The 20,937-nt window shown below is 37.5% G+C and overlaps 1 long non-coding RNA gene across 2 annotated transcripts in view; it reads left to right on the forward strand.

Annotated features, from left to right (window-relative positions):
* Positions 1–20,937, forward strand: part of LOC129670424 (uncharacterized) — an 83,351-nt gene that overhangs the window by 1,339 nt on the left and 61,075 nt on the right. Inside the window, exons 1-2 of one of the 2 annotated variants that reach the window (XR_008719207.1) lie at positions 55–326; positions 9,477–9,597. This is a non-coding gene — a long non-coding RNA (uncharacterized LOC129670424). Of the gene's footprint in view, positions 1–54; positions 327–9,476; positions 9,598–20,937 lie in introns of those variants that run through there. The other variant, XR_008719206.1, reaches the window with a different exon arrangement.

Consider the following 20,937-nt stretch of genomic DNA (forward strand, 5'->3'; position numbering starts at 1 on the left):
AACCCCGAGCCCGCCGGCCGCGCGCACGCGCCCTCGGCCTCCCGGGCGTCGCAGCCCGCGGCGCCTCCGGCTGGAAGAGGAGACGGGGCGCGCGAGGGAAGCGCGGGCTCGGGCGCGTCGCGCGGCCGCCGGGCGATGGCGGCCGGGCCGGACTGCCCAGGCCGGCTGCTGAGGCGAGCGCGCGCCGCGGCTTGTGGGGCACAGGCTGGGAAACCGAGGCCCGCGCCGCCCAGGGTCCTCAGAAGGCCGGGCTGTGAGAAATGAGCGGCCACCTGAGGACTGCGCGGGGCCCGCGAGCGCGAACTCGGCTCGGTGCCGCAGGACAGGTGAGGCAGCGGGAAGCCGCCGCCGGCTGACAGCCACTTGTCAGCCTTCCTTCTCACTCACTCACCGAACAGACAAGCCTCGGTGCGCTCCCTGGGCCGGGCATTGTTCTGACTGAAAATGCAGGCGGGAGCGCATCACCTGTTCTTTGTTACAGTGGAAAATGAAGAGGGACCTGTGGGCCTCCAGGGATGCGCTTCCTTGCATGCCCCATTGCTTCCAGGACCACCTAAAATATTGCAGTGCAATCAGTGACGGTGCAAACGTTTTAACAATAAAGTCGACACAGGTGACAGCCTGTTGGCCTCTGTTACCATTTGCTGATTCGGAATATTTTTGTTTTCTTGATATCAAGAGATCAAAAGATGCCCCTCTCCCCCTTTATATTTATGGCTATTGGTAATTATTTAAGTTCTGTGTTTACTGATTTTCCAATTTTAAACATTGATATTCACTAATAAAAACAATTCACAATTCACATATAGATTACTATATGCTACCTTTTCTAGTCACATCCATTTAGCCATAAACAAGTGAATCTAATTAACTGAAGTCTCATAAAATGGAAGGACCCACTTTAGATAAAATAAGCCGTGAGAAAACTTGGCACAATTGCAGGTTGATAAAAATCTGTGTAAGGTAATTTGGTGTCATTAAGTGAAATGTCCTCGTTATGAACTTCGGCATTAATGAAGATGGATCTCTGTTTTGGTGTTTGAAAAAAAAAAATTCCAGTATTAAGGTAGGTTAGTCCCCAAGGAGAGAGTAAATTACTACCTGTCAAGAGAAAGGACAAGACAGTAGTTATTGGTGAATTTCTTATGTTCAAAAGCCTAGATCAGTAGAATTGGATATTGAGAACCAAAGCACAGTGGGTTCATCTTTCAGAGAATTCTTAAATTCATGAATCACAAGAGAAACTGTAAACTGCACAACAGTTTATAATTGCAAAATATAACGTGTACGTTAGAACACTAACTCATACAAATATTATCACTTGGTATATTCAGGAGAGTATACTAGGTGCTGAGAATCTATATCCCTACTGGAGACCCCATTCGGTCAGCTGTGAGTAGGGCATCATGGGCAAAGAGAGTATATTAGTTACTTTCCATTACTATTTCCAAATTGCTGACATAGCTTAAAAGAGGAAAGGTTTATTTTGGTTCAGTTTTGTTATATTCAGTCTGTTATGGTGGGAAGCCATGTTCAATAATGGCAGATGAGAAAGCATAGATAGTGGCAGGGAGTGGCCAAGGATATTACACCTCCAAGGATCTGACTCCAGTGACCTGACTTCATCCAGGTCTTGTTCTCCACAATCTCCCAAATAGTATCAACAACTAGACCAAGAACCTGAGGCAGATATCTCAGATAACCATAACAGGGAAGGCAGGAGTTTGCTTTCTGTAACATTCCTAAAAGTTCCTCAGTACTTAAAACCTAGCTGGGTTGAGATCCAATAGAATGCCATGAACCATTATATTTATTAAGAGCGAGGTGCCTTTAGAAAACCCTATGATATTTATTTTTCAGGCATAAATATCTAAAGTACCAAAACATGCTACTCTTTGGTCAGAAAGAGCCACCAGACTGAACTGAAATAAAGCAGAACAACAACAACAACAACAACAAAAAATCAGGCATAAATTGTAGCCACCAATTAAAGCAAAGTATAATAAACAAGTAGGAGTAGAAAGGAATGCCATTATACACATAAGAGGCAGTAGAAGTCACTGTTCTATTTCGATAACCTTTGGCACAAATTTTCAAGTTCATGTAACCTCTTTCTTACGTTCCCAGGTATCATTTAAAATAGCACCTTAGCTGTTTGATATCACAGTCTAAACCCCTACCATTTGAGCCCTACCTCAAACTGTGTGGTAAATACATTCAACTCTACCCCCAGATAGGGAGTCATCAACAGACCAAAGTATGGATACCACCAAAGTCAACTTAGTGAACAAATGTGTTTTATTGGGGTTACTTACAGGAGCAAAAAAAAAAAAAAAAAGACTCAAAGACAGCTGCATCACAGGCCCTCCCCAGCATGAGTGGCAGCTCACAAAAGATGGGAAACCTGGAGTACACTGCACAGACTGGGGCTCAACAAATTAGAGTGTCCTTACCAAATGATTGGTCTAAACCTAGGCAGCTCATCTGGTTTTTCTGCTTCTTCCATGGAGCTGGTCTGGTCTCAGGGACTTCTTCGCAGCTTTATCCTCTGAGAACCTTCTTTATAGATCAGCTTCTCTTGGTCTGAGTGGTACTCAGCATTTATTGTCTACTCTGGCAGGGAGGGCCTAGTGAATCTGGTAAGTTTTAGGGACTTCCTGATTATTTGTTTACCTTTTCATTTAAGGAGCTTTCTGCAGGAATGGAATGTTTCAATCTCAGAGGAATGTGTTATTCAACAGCATTTCACAGTAATACCTCCTCATTTGTGTATGTTTAAACCTATAACTAAACATTCCTAATTCCTCTGAACTTTCTTCATTTGAGCTTGGCCAATAGACAGAACCAATTCTTCTTTTAAATGCTGCTGGTATCACATTGTTTTGAGTTCCCCTGTCATTATAGACACTTGGAAGCTGAAGATTTGATAGATCTACATATAAACATATGAAGTTTAGTATTTAGTAAAGCATAAAGGAAAACACAGTAGTCTATCATGATCTATCCTTATTCTATGTCAGAAACCTTGTAGTGCAACACAAGATTAACTCTTGTCAGGTAGAGTTGTCTGCTCCTACAACCTGACCTTGTAAGTACAAAAGAGCTTATACTTCTTCCCAAACATCTTTATTTCCCCTGTGACATACATTTTAGGCACATATTATTAGAACATTCCAAGTACTACACTTTGTACAATGTGCTGACTCATTAAACTGAATTGCAAGACTTTGTGCTTATTTATATTACTTTAAGTTGCCTAGGACTTTTATCAAAGCCAAGGGAAACCAGGCACTATATAATCTTTGGGTAGGCTAACCTGCCTTTTATGATCTACACCAGGCGCATCATAGTTCTTTATGCCTTGGTAAAAAACAAAAAAAGTACCAAAACCATAGAAATAATCTCAAAATACATAATAAATGAAGACAGTGGTTTTTAAGTTTCTTCTTATAATATTACTGTTTCCTAAGCCTTTATTATGAATAATAGGACAAAAATTCATGCTTGATAGGAGGTTGAAATCAACTGAAATATTTTAAGTTAATTTTCCTTGATTTAAGTAATATCTAGATTTATGAAGATCAAATGAAAAATATGTATATTAGTATTATATGAACTATAAATACAAAGTTAGAACATTGTTATTTGGGGACACTTAGAATCTCATTTTTAAAAATGTAATCATTTCCATGAATGGTCTTTGGTTAGAGTATCAGTCTCAGAAAAGACCCCTGGGCCCAGATTTTTTTGGGTCTGTTGCTCTCCTTGTGGAGCTCCTGCCCCTCTCAGGTCTTTCTATCTCTCCAAAGTTTGGGTATGAGTCTTAACATCTGCTTATAATACCCTTCTGGATAGAGTCTTTCAGAGGTCCTCTGTGGTAGGCTCCTGTCCTGTTCCCTGTTTTCTCCCTCTTCCAATGTCCATTCCATTTACCTTTCTGAATAAGGATTGAGCATCTTACCGAGAGTCCTCCTTCTTGCTTAGCTTCTTTATAGGTACAGATTTTAGTATGTTTATCTTATATTATATGTCTAATATCCACTTATAAATGAGTATATTCCATGTGTGTCTTTCTGCTTCTGGATCACTTAACTTAGGGTGATCTTTTCTAGTTTCCACCATTTGCCTGCAAATTTCAGATTTCCTTGTTTTTAATTGCTGAGTAGTATTCCATTGTGTAAATGTACTATAATTTCTGTATCCATTCCTCAGTTGAGGGACATCTGGATTGTTTCCAGATTCTGGCTATTATGAATAAAGCTGCTATGTACATGATTGAGCAAATGTCCTTGTTGTATACTTGAGTATATTTTGGTTATATACCCAGGAGTGGTATAGCTAAATCTTGAGGTAGCACTATTCCTAATTGTCCGAAAACAAAACAAAAAACAAACAAACAAACAAAACAAAAATGCCAGATTGATTTCCATTCATGGAGATAACCTAGAACCCCTGCACAGGTATAATCCATGTCAGTTCAGTCTCCAAGTGAGTACCCTAGTAAGGGGAACAGAGGCTGTCTCTGACAGGAACTCAGTGGCTGGCCCTTTGATCACCTCCCCCTGAGGGGGGTGGGCAGCTTTACCAGGCCACAGAGGATGACAATGCCAACAGTCCTGATGAGACCTGATAGGCTAGGGTCAGATGGAAGGAGAGGAGGTCCTCCCATATCGGTGGACTAGGGGAGGGTCATGGGAGTAGAAGAAGGAGGGAGGGCAGAATTGGCAGGGGTTGAGGGAGGGGACTACAGCTGGGATACAAAATGAATAAATTGTAATAAATAAGAAAATCAATTTTTAAATGTAGTCATTTTTGTAGCACAAAATTCTTGAACTAGTTTAGTAATCACTTTAAACCACCAAGAACATCTGTATTTGGGTTAAATTTATGATTATAGTGCTGAGGCTTTTAAAACAAAGTGGTGGTTCAACATATGCAAATCAATTAAATCACTATATCAACATAATGAAAAAGTTGTATGATTATCAATAGGTACAAGAAAAATATTCAACATCTCATGTTGAAAAAGGTCTTCAAAATTATAGTGTACAAGAAATATACCTTGGCAAAATAAGGGGCAGGTATTACAAGTGCACATAGAATATCAAGTCAGTGAAAAGCTTTTTAGCTCTAAATCTGGACTAAGACAGAAATGCTTATTAATGTCATTTCTGTTCAACTATGTAATAGTACTGAAGGTCTTTGCTGAAATAATTAGATGGGGACAAAAATATTCAAATTGGAAAGGAAGTAGCAAATTTGTTTATTTACAGATGACTAAATCATATATATATATATATATATATATATATTTCCAAAATGCCACAAAAATCAGAATAAATTCAGTAAAATTTCAAGATAAAAAGTCAACACACAAAAGTTATTTGTATTTGCATATACTACTGAAGAATTGTTTAAAATAGAAAACAAGTAAGCAATTTCATTTTCAGTAGCATTCAAAAGAATAAAAATGGGTCTGGAAAAGTGACTCAGCCATTAAAAGCTCAAACTGCACTTGCAGAGGACCAAAGTTCAGTCCTCAGCATATGTGCCTGGCAGCTCAGAACCAACTCCAATAATTCAACATCTTTTTCTGTCACATACAGGTATCTGAACTTGTGCACATGCCCTCACACAGACATATACATACATACACACATAATTAAAAGTAAAGTAAAATGTTTAAGGGATAAACTTAACTAATGATGTGGAAGATCTCTAAATTAAAAACTAATTAAAAACTGTCAAACATTGAATACATAACTTTTAAATGGGAAATAAATGGAAGTTATCAGTTTACTTATACATCTGAAAAAATATTATAAAAATGTCTACAGTAACCAATGCAGTGCACAGATTCAATGAAATTTCTAACAAAACTGCAGTGACATCTTTCATAGGAAAACAGCAAATCCTCTTTAATATCATGAAGCTATAAAATGTTTCAAAGAGCTAAAACGCTGAAGGTACTACACTTTCTGTTTTTAAGCTATATTTAAAGATTATTGTGCTCAAAATTACTAGCATAAAAACAGACATCGTGACCAATGGAACTGAATAGAAAACTAAGAATTAAACTCACATATATGCAGTCAGTTTTCTGTAGAAATATGAAGAATACACATCGAAAGAAAGGGATCAGAAAAACTGGATTTCCATTATATAAAAAGAATGAAATTGGACCTTTTCTTATACACATGAATTAACTCAAAATGTATTAAAGACTTAAACAAAAGATTTAAAACCACATGACAAGGAGAAAGCATGGAGTAAACACTTAGCATGGATCCTAAAGTAGAATTTTGTATTTGACACCAAAAATACAGGCAATGGAAACAAAAATAGACAATAGAGACTGCATCAAATTGGAAGGTATTTCATAGCAAAATAAATAACACAGAGACATGTCCTAAGTAATGCAAGAAAAAAATTATAGAACATATTTATAAATATTATACCAAATATATAAGAATATCAATAGGAAAATAGAAATAACCCAATTAAAAATAATGGACAGAGGGCCTAAACAGACTTTTTTTTTCTAAAGAAGACATCTAAAATTCTTGCAAGTATAAGACATAAGATGCTCAATACCACTAATCATAGAAGTAAAAATCCACAATATTAACTAACATAATCATCAAAAAGTCAAAAGAGAACAAATGTTGGCAAGAATATATTCCATATATAAAGGGAAGCTTGTGGGAATGTAAATTGGCACAAGCACAATGGGAAAACAAGTATGGAGCTGTCTTAAGGTGTTAGTAGAAGACTTATCATATGACACAACAAATGTACCACTGGAAATTTACCTAAAAATCTGCACTCCCATGTATGTTTACAATACCATCCAAGGCTGAGAAAGAAGGGAGAGCTTGAGCATCCACTAATTGGTGAATATGTAATAGAATATTATTTAACTTTTAGAAAGGAGAGCCTACCATTTGTATTAACATTGAAGACACTATGATAAATAAACTAAACTGGACACAGTACAATGAACACTGAAAGACCACACTTGTACGTAGAATCTAAAATAAAACAAAAAGCTAAAGTCAGTAGTAGAGTGATAGTGTTTATTTGTGAATGGTAGAGGAAAGAGAATCTATTGGTCAAAGAGTTCAAATGTTAACTGTGAGATGACTGAGTATTGAAGGGCTATGTATAGATTGGTGGCTATAGAAAACAGAAATATATGCTATAGTTGGAATTTTCTTTAACAGATCAATTATACTTCTATAACACAGATACAGACACACACACACAGATGAAGTGATTGACATGATAATTAGCTTGATTGTGCTAATCATTTATATAAATATATATATACATCAAAACAACATTCTAAATATATGAGTTTTATTTGTCAATCATATCTCAATAGAGTAGAAAGCTTTCTAATTTAAAAATGAAAAAACTCTTGGGGGCAGTAAGAAAGGTTGAAGGGTTAGCTCATTTGGTCTCATCATTGACTAATAGTTCTTGGTAAAACTTGCTCCTGCATCTGTGCTCATCTGTGTTCCTGTCACATGTTTGTCATTATCTTGCATTCCCCATCTCCAGCTTCTTCAGTCTTTTCCCTTCCTCTGATTCTACTTGTGTCTCTGCCTGTCATCAAATCTACTTAATTAAAAATTACCTATACTTGAACAAGTCACTATCCAGTTTGTTAGTTTTATATTGTATATATTGTTCCAATATATACAAGAAATTCATCATAAGCTGGGAAGTACTGTAAAAGTTATTATCACTTCCATTTACTGCTATTCCTCATAAAACTTATCATCACTATAACCTTCTGATTCTTAGTCTTCAAAAGTCATTTCAATTTAGTAAGGTTTTCAAATCACTAAAATATCAAGGCCTTCTTTCATCTGCATTCTCTTTGATATTTCAGCATTTTATTTCTGCTGAACCTCCGTAGTGCTGACCTCGCCTAGATCTCTTCATGCCTGTGAGTTTAATGCTTCTCAACTCTAGCTTCTATTCTGTCCTCTTGAGGGTAGATATTCTTTAAAGTTCAACCTTTGACATTATGTTCTTTCCTGTTTAAAGCTATTTCCTTGGAGAATTCATGTATGCTCATGAATTTTAATCTCTTCTTGATGCTTAGACTCCCATCTTTATTTTCAAATTCCCATTTATGGTCCCCATTTCAAAACATTCCATTGCCTTGTCTTCAGTTGTCTAATGAGTATGTTTATGAACATTCTCGTCATTTCTCCACTAATTAGTTCACTTTTACTATTTTCTACTTGACAGTCATTTATATTATCCTTTTTATATCCCATGTTTAATCTGAACCACTACTTAGATCAATAAATGAGAACAGTTTATCAGTACTTGCTTAATAAATTATAATGCTGCCATTTTCTATCATTACTGAGGAGATATCATTAGGCAGACATAAAATTGCAAAGTAGTGCACTAAGGTGAATCTGTTTCATTTTATGATCAGAATGGAGGGAGACTAGAGAGATTGGTATATTGTTATAGTTTAGGCAAAAATTGAGGTATTATAGATTATGAGTTATTATAATTTGGTTAGAAAAAGGAACAATGGATATTATGGTGATATTGCAGTATATCTCCAAAATTGTAAAAAAATACTAAAATTGTCAATATTTTCTATGATAAAGTTTATTTTATAATATGTATATTTGTGTACTATTACATATAATAATGCCACAAAGGAACAATTGTACGTTTTCTCAATTTTTAAAACCCAGTCCTTATTTTCCAATGCTATATCAATAGATTATTAAAGCAAAATCTTTAGATGCTGCTATTCTAAGTTTACAACTGAATAAAGCTAAACAAAATAGCCCACAGATCAGGCTCTCTTGAACCATCCTCTACTGTCACTAGTCAAATTTAAATAAGTTTGTGTTGATAGAAAGAATCTTGGAACAAATGGAGTGGGGAAATGAAAAGTCTTTTTTTTAATTTTATTTTTTTCTTATTGGTTACATTTTATTAACTCTGTATCCCAGCCGTGTCCCGCTCCCTCATTCCCTCCCAATCCCACCCTCCCTCCCTCATCTCCACCCTGCCCCTTTCCAAGTCCACTGATGGGGGGACCTCCTTCCCATTCATCTGACCCTGTTTTATCAGGTATCTTCAGGACTGGCTGCAAAGTCCTCCTCTGTGGCCTAACAGGACTGCTCCTCCCTTGGGGGACTGGGGAGGTCAAAGAGCCAGCCATTGAGTTCCTGTTAGAAATAGTCCTTGTTCTCCTCACTATGGAAGACCAATTGGTCACTGAGCTACCACGGGCTACATCTGAGCAGAGGTTCTAGGTTATATCCATACATGGTCCTTGGTTGAGTGTCAGTCTCTGAGAAGACCCTGTGCCCAGATATATTTGGTCCTTGTGGAGCTCCTATCCTTTTCCCATCATACTAACTCCCCTTCTTTCATATGATGAAAAGTCTTTTTATGGATGAAACTACTCCATGTTTTTCTCTTCTTCTCAGTGGTCCTGCTCTTGCTATTCATCATCTACTGTAGAACAGCATCGTATTCAAGGATGTAGACTTGGCTAAGAACCTTTTGAGAAATCTTGGAAATAAGTCTCCATGATGAGCAGAGGAGTGGGTAAGTATGTAGCCATAATAAGCCATAATTTAGTTATAATTTGTCTCAAGTTACTTTTCTTGCCTTGGGTTAAAGGTTAAGTAATTTTATTTTAGGGGATAAAGGAATGAAAGTCTTGACTTGAATTCACTATGTAGCTCAGGCTGTCTACCAAGCACTGAGATTATAGACAACACCTAACATCCTTTTGTTTTTTACTGATGGATAGGACGTTTGATATATTCCCCTTTAACACAGTTCAGAACTGTTTCCCTGAAACACTGCTTTTGTGTCTCTTTAAATATAATACAGAGATAGCGTGCCAACATTTTATCTCAGCAGAATTAGAGCAGCAGCTCTCATGATTATGAGCACATCTTAGTTTCCCAGAGTTTTTTCTAAGCTAAAACAAAAGCCTATTGAATACCCCAAAGCCTTCCTATTTTGGTAAATGTTCTGCAGATCCTGCCTTGATTGTATTGTTACATCAGTGCATTATATGTCTTATCTGCTATAGACTCATTAGTACAAGAATGGCTAGTTTAACAGTCACAGCTGGCCTTGAGACTTTCTCTGTAACATGTATATATTACATATTATTATACTGCACTCAGGTAGAGTTCCTTTTCCAGACCCCATCTGAACTAGGCCTTCTCCAAGAGCCATAGTGAGGAGTTTTTAGGTAGGTAGGCTCAACACACCACACACACACACACACACACACACACACACACACACACACACACACACTGAGAGAGAGAAAGAGAGAGAGAGAGAGGACTATGTAGGGTTTTTATGATGATACAAAGGTATTTTCCTATCAGAAATTTTTTCCTACTGTAAATTATCACTTCTATAATGGTGATAAGTAGACAGGCACTTAGAATGTACTTGTATTAAATATACTTATCAAGGTGAGATATCAGTAGCTATTCATAGGAGGGACTTCAAGAAAGTGGAAATAGTGAAGGGCATGTAGACAGATGATCACCTTTTGCTAACAAAGACACTCTGTTTTGGCAACACATAAATGAGATGTTATTTCAGTCTGTGTTCATGTATGTTGTACAACGTTCATAAAGGTGTCAAACTTTGTTAAGATTGCTGATTTCTTTTACTAACGCATTTCCTCTGTATAAAACACATTCATAATAGCTAAGGCAAGTTGTATATGGGCATGTCTAATATTGGAGAAACTGTTACCTCTTGAAGTAGTGTATTCTACCTAAACAACAAACTAATCATCCTGTTATATTGAGTCAGCATTTTCCGACTTATCTTGGAGGCACCGATAACACTAAAATAGTCTTTATACATCTGTCTGTCTCCTCGTCATCTTCTTTTCCTTCCTCCCTCCCTTATTTTCTCTCTTTTTTTCTCCTGTCTGTGTTTCAAAACGTTTCACCTGATTCTTTTCTCTAGGCAGAATCTTTGCAAATACTGTAGCCTGTCTCAAGACTGTGTCCTTATTGCTCTCTGAATGTGCTCTAAAGTTTCCTGTTAAAGACCCAATGTCCAGATCTAAACACCATTAATGAAGGTGGTCTTCTTCCTGTAGAGCAGCTTTCAGCCATCTGAACTGTTTGATTACAAATGCTTTTCAATTACTTACCAGTTTTTTTAATATTTAAAAATTCTCTTTACTATTAGTCAGTGTGTGACTATTCAGAATCATAGTTGATCAAGAATAACTTTATTATTCCATATAACAGCCTTCTGGAAGCTTTGTATTCTAAGCTGAAAAAAATGCCAACAAGTCTCATTCTTACAAATCATAGGTTGTATTAAAACTAATTATGCCTAACATAAAATGACATAATGGTTACAATATAGTTATATTTTATGCAGTATTTTGGTTATTCTCTGATATCTAAGGCTTTTAAATCAAGACATGTCAAGAAGCATGATAGTAAGAGTTTCTTTTTAGGATAAATGTCATATACCCATAAAGTATTATTGGCTTCTCACATTTTTGTGGGACATCTGAACTAATCTTCCATACTATGGAGGTATTGACACCGTCCATGAAATACAAGGAAGAAGTCTCTTTTAGATATTCATAGAGCAGGTCTCAGAGACTTCTGTTAATTTAGCTAATGCTACAGTTGTGATAAAGAGAACAATCTCTCATATGATACTCCTCTTATAATACAGTCGCACACTGAATTTAATTTTCCTTCACAAAAATGTTGTGCAGCTTAAGTAGTGATTTAAATGCTTCACAAAACTGAGTTCTCAGAAATAGTACTTGTTCCCTAAGACTGAAGAAAAGGTGGCTGACTGACACAAAATCAGCTCTGTCTAGCCCAGTGGTTCTCAACCTTTGTAATGCAATGTCCCTTAAATACAGTTCTTTAAGTTGTAGTGACCCCAACCATAAAGTTTTCATTGCTATTTCATAGCTCTAATATTTGCTACTGTTATGAATTTTAATATAAATATATATGTTTTCTGATAGTCTTAGGTGACCCCTGCAAAAGGGTCCTTTGACCTTCAATGGGGTCACAACCCATAAGTTGAGAACCACTAGTCTAGCTACTTGTAAAGTTGAGCTCTAGAGCAGACAACAGTTATTTCATTCTTGCCAAGCACCATATTGCTAATCTGGTTGTCTTGGTTTCTGTTCCATATTATTTCTTCCATTTATGGATCAATAAATGTGTATAATTTTATTTTCTTTAATTTTTTTTTTTTTTTTGGTAATAGCCAGGTAGGTGTATGGAAGGAGGAAAAGAGAACAAAGCTAAACAAATAGGTACTCATTGGTCTGCCATAAGCTCTCAGAAGTCTGTTTATTTTGTCTCTCATTTAAGGATGTCTTTACACATGTAAACCCAAACAGGTGCTATTAAGATCTGCGTCGGTGTGTGTCAGTCAGACCAGTCTGCCTGGTGTCATGTGAACAGAACAAACCAAGCATTTAACTTCTCATGCTTGTGTGATAGTTTTCCAATGTCTGTTGAAACCAATCTAGGGCTTTGTACAGGACAGCATGTGATGGCTTTGCACAGGACAGCATGTGATGGCTTTGCTTCATGCCTTCATGTAGAGTGTACAAATGACACTTATTAGTATCACCTTATGGGACAAACAGCCAAAACCTAGGATTGATCCCCCCCCCCATACTTCACAAGTAGTTAATTTGGATATGTTAAGTTTGTTTCAAGGCTCCCATTTTTGCTTTTGTTTTTTCTTCACTCTTACGGCATGTGTGTATTTTTCACAACAATGTCTTCTAAATGGAGAGAGAAGATAAATTTATAGAAAGCATTATATGTTCAGGTTTTAATATGATTTAAAGCTTACAGTTCTACTCTAGAAACTTTGTACATACCTGTTTGCTATCCCTCAACTCACAAATCACAGAAACCTTTTCCACCCCTCTGCCTCCTCTTTTCCTCTTTCATGGTTGGTGGATATTGGGGAAATAGTCTGCCATATCATGGCTTTGGCTTAAACAGTAGAATCAACAACTGTGATGATCTCCATTCATTTGATAAGCAAATGGTAACAAAGGTTTTTTTTCTCTTAAGTGCTAAGACACTAACAAGTAAAAAAAAAACATTTCAAGAATGAATGTACCTGTAAGAGGTAACATTACCCTCATCCAAATAACCTACTTCTCGTGATTTGGTACATACTACAAAGATTTTTTTTTTCAAAAGAAAGACATTGGCAGCTTTTTGGGAGACTATTATCCAAACAAAAAAAAGGTATAAAATATGGCATCATGCCTTTAGTTTACTCTTTTTTTTATTCCGCCCTGGTACTGGTTTTATGATGATAGTTGACGCTGGAACTCTAAGTAGTAAGTGTGTTCTTTGGAAGTATTGATTTAGAGAATTGTAAATAAGTAGAATGAAAGAAATAGAAAAAACATCAAAAAATTCCCCAAGCTATTTATAAATATTGATGTTTCATAATTTTACACAAACAGTAGAATAGATAAGACAAAAAGTAGCAAATGTCGTGGAAGAAACCATTTTTGCACAGTGACAAAAATGACAGATTAATTTCAGATCGGGAAGTCTATGAGTAAATACTCATCACAAGCACTGAAAGGACAGAAAGCCCGTCTGCACACTGCATGGGGACTGCTGCCGAGTTAGCCACTGAACTCTGTAAAACAGCACTTCTCAACCTGTGAGTCATGATCCCCTTGGGTCACATATAAAATACTTAAATTAGGATTCATAACAGAAGAAAAAATACATTTATGAGGAGCAATGAAATAATTTCATGGTTGGGGTCACTACAACATGATGGGTCACATCATTGGGCATATGCTACCAACTCACCACTCATACTTTGTCTCTACTCTAGAGCAATGTGTTTCTTTAAAGATAAAAATGTAAGCATTTGTAAGATGGTGATTTTTTTATTGTTAAGGAACACCTGAACATGGAATATTTTGTCCAGGATTAGGGATTGGATCTAGGGATTCTTATGTGCTAGGCATGTACTCTATCACTGAGCTGTATCCCTAGCTCTGTTCTTTATTGATACAGGATTTCATTAAGAATGATGACCTAATGGTGGGATCTAGAAAAGATCATTCTGAGTGAAATATCCCAGAAGGAGAAAGACAAACACGGTATATACTCACTTATATAGTCCTATAAGATATGACAAACATAATAAAATCTATACACCTAAAAAGATAATCAAGAGAGCAGACATGGGGTAAGATGATCAATCCTCGTTTAGAAAGACAGATGGGATGTGCATTGAACGTATGACAGGAGTCTACTGAGGGCATCTGAAAGACTCTAACTAGCAGTGTTTTCAAAGCAGATACAAAGACTCATGACCAAACCTTCGGCAGAGTACAGGAAATCATATGAAAGAAGGGGAGTTAGTATGATGGGGAAAGGATAGGAGCTCCACAAGGACCAAATATATCTGGGCACAGGGTCTTCTCAGAGACTGTCATTCAACCAAGGACCATGTATGGATATAAACTAGAACCTCTGCTCAGATGTAGCCTGTGGCAGCTCAGTGACCAATTGGTTTCCCATAGTGAGGGGAACAAGGACTATTTCTAACAGGAACTCAATGACTGGCTCTTTGACCTCTCCACCCCCCAAGGGAGGAGCAGTCCTGTTAGGCCACAGAGGAGGGCATTGCAGCCAGTCCTGATGATACCTGATAAAATAGGATTGGATAAATGGGGATGAGGTCCCCCCTATCAGTGGACTTGGCAAGGGGCACAGTGGAGATGAGGGAGGGAGGGTGGGATTGGGAGGGAATGAGGGAGCGGGACACGGCTGGGATACAGAGTTAATAAAATGTAACTGATAAGAAAAAAATTAAATTAAATTAAAAAAAAAGAATGATGACCTTACGTTCACTCTGTAAGCCAGGAAGTCCTTGAACTTGTGATTTTCCTGCATTAGTCTACACACACACACACAAACAGAGAGAGAGAGATATTCATAAATATCTGAGAAAGAAGGAAAAATATGTGTATTCGTACACATACCTAGCACAAAATGAAAGAAATATGCGTATAGTTTCAGAACTAACTATTACAAGTTTTTTTTTTTTTAATATCACATTTTCATTATTCATTTACTGGTTGATTGACATCTAGGCTAGTTACATTTCTTTCTATATTCAAAGGAGTGCCAATAAACATGGATGTGCAAGCATCTTTGCAGTACAGAAAGGGGGACAAGAAAATGAAGGTGGTGGAGAGAAATCAACCAAAATGGAATGTGTATGCAAACTCCATATGGAAACAATTAGTAAGGGGAGAAGATATAGTCACTGACATGAACTTGGTTGTCTGATCCTTGATCACTTCTCCCTGGTGGAGTGACCTAGCCAACCTACAGAGGAAGAGGATCCAGGCAGTCCTGATGAGACCTGATAGACTAGGGTCAGACAGTAGGGGAGGAGGACTTTCCTTGTCAGTGTACTAGGGGCAGAGGGATAGGGGAAGGAGGGTGGGACCAGGAGGAGGTGAGGAAGTGGGCTACAACTTGGATACAAAGGGAATATATTGTAAATAATAATGATAATAATAATAAAAGAAGAAGAAGAAGAAACTGAAAAAAAAAGAATTAAAAACTTAAAAACTCACAAAGGAGAATCAATCACCTTTCTTCCAAGGAACGAAAAACACCAACAATTCAAATTTTGTGTGCTTTATTTATTTATTTATTTATCTATCTATTTATTTATTTATTTATTTATTTATTTATGCGGGCGTGTGTGGGTGTGCGTGTGTATGTGTGGGTGGGTGTGGTCTCTTGAATTACAACTTGATCATTTCCTGCCCATGGTAACTGTGGTTTGAAACAAAATTGAGGAGAGGCTCCAAGATTTAAAGACCTATGCTTCCTGCATCCCCAGTAGCATAAGTATCTGAAACATGTTTACTTCTATTTGAAACAGAATGAATTTCCATTTTTACTTATAATATGAGGGTTTACCTGTGTTTGAATTCTTTGAGTAGGAAAAAAAAAAAAAAAAACCTCATGTGACCGACCTAAGGTCAACCTAAGACAGCAGCTTTAACTCTCCATGGACAAAGATTCATAGCTACTATAAACTGAAGCTGACCCTGGAGTTACCTAAAGTAAATTTATAGAAAAAGTACAGAATTAATGGTAATTAAAATACTCTTAAAATAGCAAATTGAAAACTTTAAACTCAAGTAATTTCCTTGATGATATTTACTTAATTACAGTTTTATGTACCTGTTGAAGAAGTGATGAGGCATCTATCTTTAGAACAATTAATTTAGGCTATTTGCATGTGTAATGGGTAACTAAGAAAAAGAAAACCTTCAAACTGATAATTATGCCTGTTTTATTTTCTCTGATGTGGAATGGGAAGGTAACTTGATCATATAATGACTTGTACACAGAAGAAGCATTGGATAAGGACTTTTGCTATGGGTTTTGCTGGTAAGCTGGCTCTACACCATCCTGCTTTGCAGCATTTGCAAGATTTTGTGTTGACTGATACTTCCTACAGACTGATTTGACAACAACTGATTTAACAACCTCATCTAAAACATCTTGAGAATTGGTAATCAGAGATTTTAGCACATTCAATACATGATTCTGTGACTTAGTAACTTCTTTCTAATGATGATAAATGAAGTAGATATACCAATCGTTTCAATTCTTTATGACTTATGTATACATTGTGTCATGTTGCCTTGTAATGGTCTTCCCAGTGACTTTCTCGGTCTATCCAAGAAATGTGCTTTGACCAAGAAGATGTTAGTAATAAAAATGGAAGGTTGAAACAATTTGTAGTTTTACTCTTTCTCTTGAAAGATGATGCTACAGTGCAGGATAAATGGAAGAAACTGGGAGAATATCTTTTCAGTACCCTGGCTTATGTCAGAATAAAAGGCTGCTTAGGTGATAATGAAAATAAATCTATCAGCTATTAAAAACAAATAAATCATTAAATTTGCAGGTAAATAATGGAACTAGAAAAGACTATCCTGTGTGAAGTAACCCAGAACCAGAAAGACACGCATAATACATACTCACTTATAAGTGGATATTAGCCATATAATATAGGATAAACATACTAAAATCTACAGACCTAAAGAAGCTAAACAACAAGGAGGACCATAGGGAGGATGCTTAAATCTCATGCAGAATGGCAAACAGGATAAACACCAGAGGTGGTGGAAGAGAAGGAATAGGACAGGAGCCTACTATAGATGCCCTCTGAAAGGTTCCCCCTGACAGTGTATCTAAGCAGATGCTAAGACTCACAGCCAAACTTTGAGCAGAGCACAGAGAATCTTATGGAAGAAAGGGGCTATAGAAGGACCCAGAGGGGACAAGGAGAGCAAAAAAGCAAAAAATCTGGACTCAGGGGGCCCTGCAGAGACTGATGCACCAATCAAGGAGAGGTTGGTGCATGCAGGGAGTCCTAGATCCCCTGCTCAGATATAGCCCACAGGCAACTCAGTCTCCATGTGGGTCCCAGAGTAAGGGGAGCAGGGGTTGTCTATGACATGAACTTGGTTGCCTCCTCTTTGATCACTTCCCTCTGGTGATGCACCCTTGTCAGGTCACAGAGGAAGTGGATCCAGGCAGTCCTGATGAGACTTGATAAGCTTGGATCAGATGGCAGGGGAGGAGGACTCCTCCAATCAGTTGACTAGGAGAAAGGGATGTGGGGCTGGGAGGAAATGAGGGGGGCTACATCGGGATATAAAGTCATTAATTTGTGAAAAATAAAAATTAATAATAATAATAATGAAGTAAAAAAAGAAATTAAAAAATCTAAAAGCAACTCAGGAAATAGATTCAAGAAGAAAAAAAAAGCAACCAAAACCAATGGCAAAGGCTGACATGGAGCAGAACCCACTTCAGAGAACAAAGAAGAGTTGAAATTAAATATAGCTAACTCTGAACATATGTATTCTGTATGTGACTCAGCATTTCTTCATAGATGAAGAGTGTACAGGAACTTATCACCTCAAACACAGAGGTCTTCCGTCAAATTATCACTCTTAGGGAAGATGCATAGTACCTGTGATTGGTTACTTTACACATGGTTTTTATTGCTTAACCCTATGGCCTGCAGCCACCCAAACATCAGTCATCTTAGAGTACTCTAAGCTAGCTCTCCATTTTGACTCTTGACAATCCAAATGCCTAAATTTCAGGAATTGTGCAAGCTGGTTGCTAAACACAACTGTTACTGAAAAAGAAAATCACATAGTACTAAGTGACACATACATTAAGATTATACTTATCATCTTTTAATTGATTATATTCTATGTTCTTGAGGTGATTGACTTCTACTTTGTCTGTACTGAGAAGGTACTGTATAACAGAGATCAGCTATTCATTCCTTCCAAGCTCTGTACAGCGAGGTTGAATTGGTAGCTTAAAATAGCAAGGGTGGGAAATTGGCTGGCTAATGCTATAAATCAGAGATCCCCTGTCCTGGGGCTAGTTGTTAGGCCCTTACCAGCATATCACTGAAAAGCTGACAGACCATAGCTTTCTTCTACTGCAAATCCTGAGCTTTAACACTATGCTATTTATAGGACAGCAGAAATGCATTTAAAACATGACTTCCCAATAATTGGTGTATTGGAGAGCTACATTGCTCTCTAAGGTGGTTCAAGAGTCTCAGAAAGATAATTAAATAGGCCATTTTATTTATGTCATATCCAGAGAGATACTGTTTCACTTAGCTTAGACAAATTAATCACTGGACTTTCTATTTTTGACTTCCTTAAACTTTTGCCATTCCTACTCTTAGAAATTTTAGTTTATACTAGCTCTCCATAAAAGTCATTTTTTCTGTTTTTTAATTTTTATTTTTATTAACTATAGTTTATTCACTTTGTATCCCACCTGTAGCTCCCTTCCTTCTCCCCTCCCAAACTCACTCTTCTTTCTTCTCCACCCATGTCCCTCTCCCAGTCCACTGATAGGGGAGGTCTTTCTCCCTTTCCTTCTGAACCTAGTCTATCAGGTCTCATCAGGAGTAGCTTCATTGTCTTCCTCTGTGGCCTCCTGAGGGGGAGGTCATCAAAGAGCAGACCAATCAGTTCATGTCAGAGACAGTCCCTGTTCCCATTACAATGGAACCTCTTTGGACACTTAACTGCCATGGGCTACATCTGCGAAGGGGTTCTAGATTATCTCCATGAATGGTACTTGGTTGGAGTATCAGTCTTAGAAAAGAACCCTGTGCCCAGAATTTTTGGATCAGTTGCTCTCCTTGTGGAGCCCTTGTCTTCTCCAGGTCTTACTATTTGCCAGTTCTTTCATAAGATTCCCTGCACTTATGCCCAAAGTTTGGCTATAAGTCTCAGCATCTGCTTCGATACCCTGCAGGGTAGAGTCTTTCAGAGGCCCTCTGTGGTAGGCTCCTGTCCTGTTCCGTTTTCTCCCTCTTCTGATGTCCATCCTATTTGCCTTTCTGAATGAGGATTGAACATCTTAGCCAGAGTCCTCCTTCTTGATTAGTTTCTTTAGGTGTTCAAAATTTAGCATGTTTATCCTGTATTATATGTCTAATATCCACTTATAAGTGAGTATATACCCTGTGTATCTTTCTGCTTCTGGGATACCTCACTCAGGATGATCTTTTCCAGTTCCCACCATTTGCCTGCAAATTTCATGACTTCCTTGTTGTTAATTGCTGAGTAGTATTCCATTGTGTAAATGTACCACAATTTCTGTATCCATTCCTCATCTGAGGGGCATCTGGGTTGTTTTCAGATTCTGGCTACTACAAATAGAGCTTGTACAAACATGGTTGGGCAAATGTCCTTGTCGTATACTTGAGCGTCTTTTGGATATATGCCTAGGAGTGGTACAGCTGGATCTTGAGGAAGCACTATTCCTAATTGAGAAAGCACCAGATTGATTTCTAAAGTGGTTGTACAAGATCTTCTGGAGGTACCTCCATCCCTGATCTCAAGCTGTATTATAGAGCAACAATAGTAAAAACTACATAGTATTGGCATAGAAACCAACTGGTAGATCAGTGGAATAGAAGACCCTGAAATAAACCCACACCTTATGGACACCTGATTTTTTACAAAGATGCCAAAACCATACAATGGAAAAAAGATAGTATCTTCAACAAATAGTGCTGGTCTAACTGAATATCTACATGTAGAAAAATGCAAATAGACCCATATTATCACCCTGTACAAAACTAAAGTCCAAGTGGATCAAAAACCTCAATATAAAACCAGACACACTAAACCTGTTAGAAGAAAACGTGGGAAAGAGCCTTGAACTCATTGGCACAGGAGACAACTTCCTGAACAGAACACCAACAGCACAGGCTCTAAGAGCAACAATCAATAAATGGGACCTCATGAAACTGAAAATCTTCTGTAAAGCAAAGGACATTGTTGTCAGAATGACTAGCTACAGATTGGGAAAGGATCTTCACTAACCCAATATTTGACAGAGGGCTAATATCCAGTATATATAGAGAACTCAAGAAGTTAATCAGCAACAAATCAAGTAATCCAATTAAAAAGTGGGGAACAGAGCTAAACAGAGAATTTTCAATAGAGGAATATCTAATGGCAGAAAAACACTTAAAGAAATGCTCAATGTCCTTAGTCATCAGGGAAATGCAAATCAAAATGACCCTGATATTTCACCTTACACCCATAAAAATGGCTAAGATCAAAAACTCAAGTGACAACACATGCCAGAGAGGTTGTGGAGAAAGGGGAACCCTCCTCCACTGCTGGTGGGAATGTAAACTTGTACATAAAAGTCATTTTTAGGGCTGAGGTTAATAAAATGCTTGCTGTGAAAATGTGAGGACCTGAGTTTGTATCCTCAATACCCACACACACACACACACACACACACACACACACACACACACACACAC

This window comes from Psammomys obesus, unplaced genomic scaffold, assembly GCF_907164565.1.
Source record: "Psammomys obesus unplaced genomic scaffold, mPsaObe1.curated_primary_1811, whole genome shotgun sequence".
In the NCBI taxonomy this organism is placed as follows: domain Eukaryota; kingdom Metazoa; phylum Chordata; class Mammalia; order Rodentia; family Muridae; genus Psammomys; species Psammomys obesus.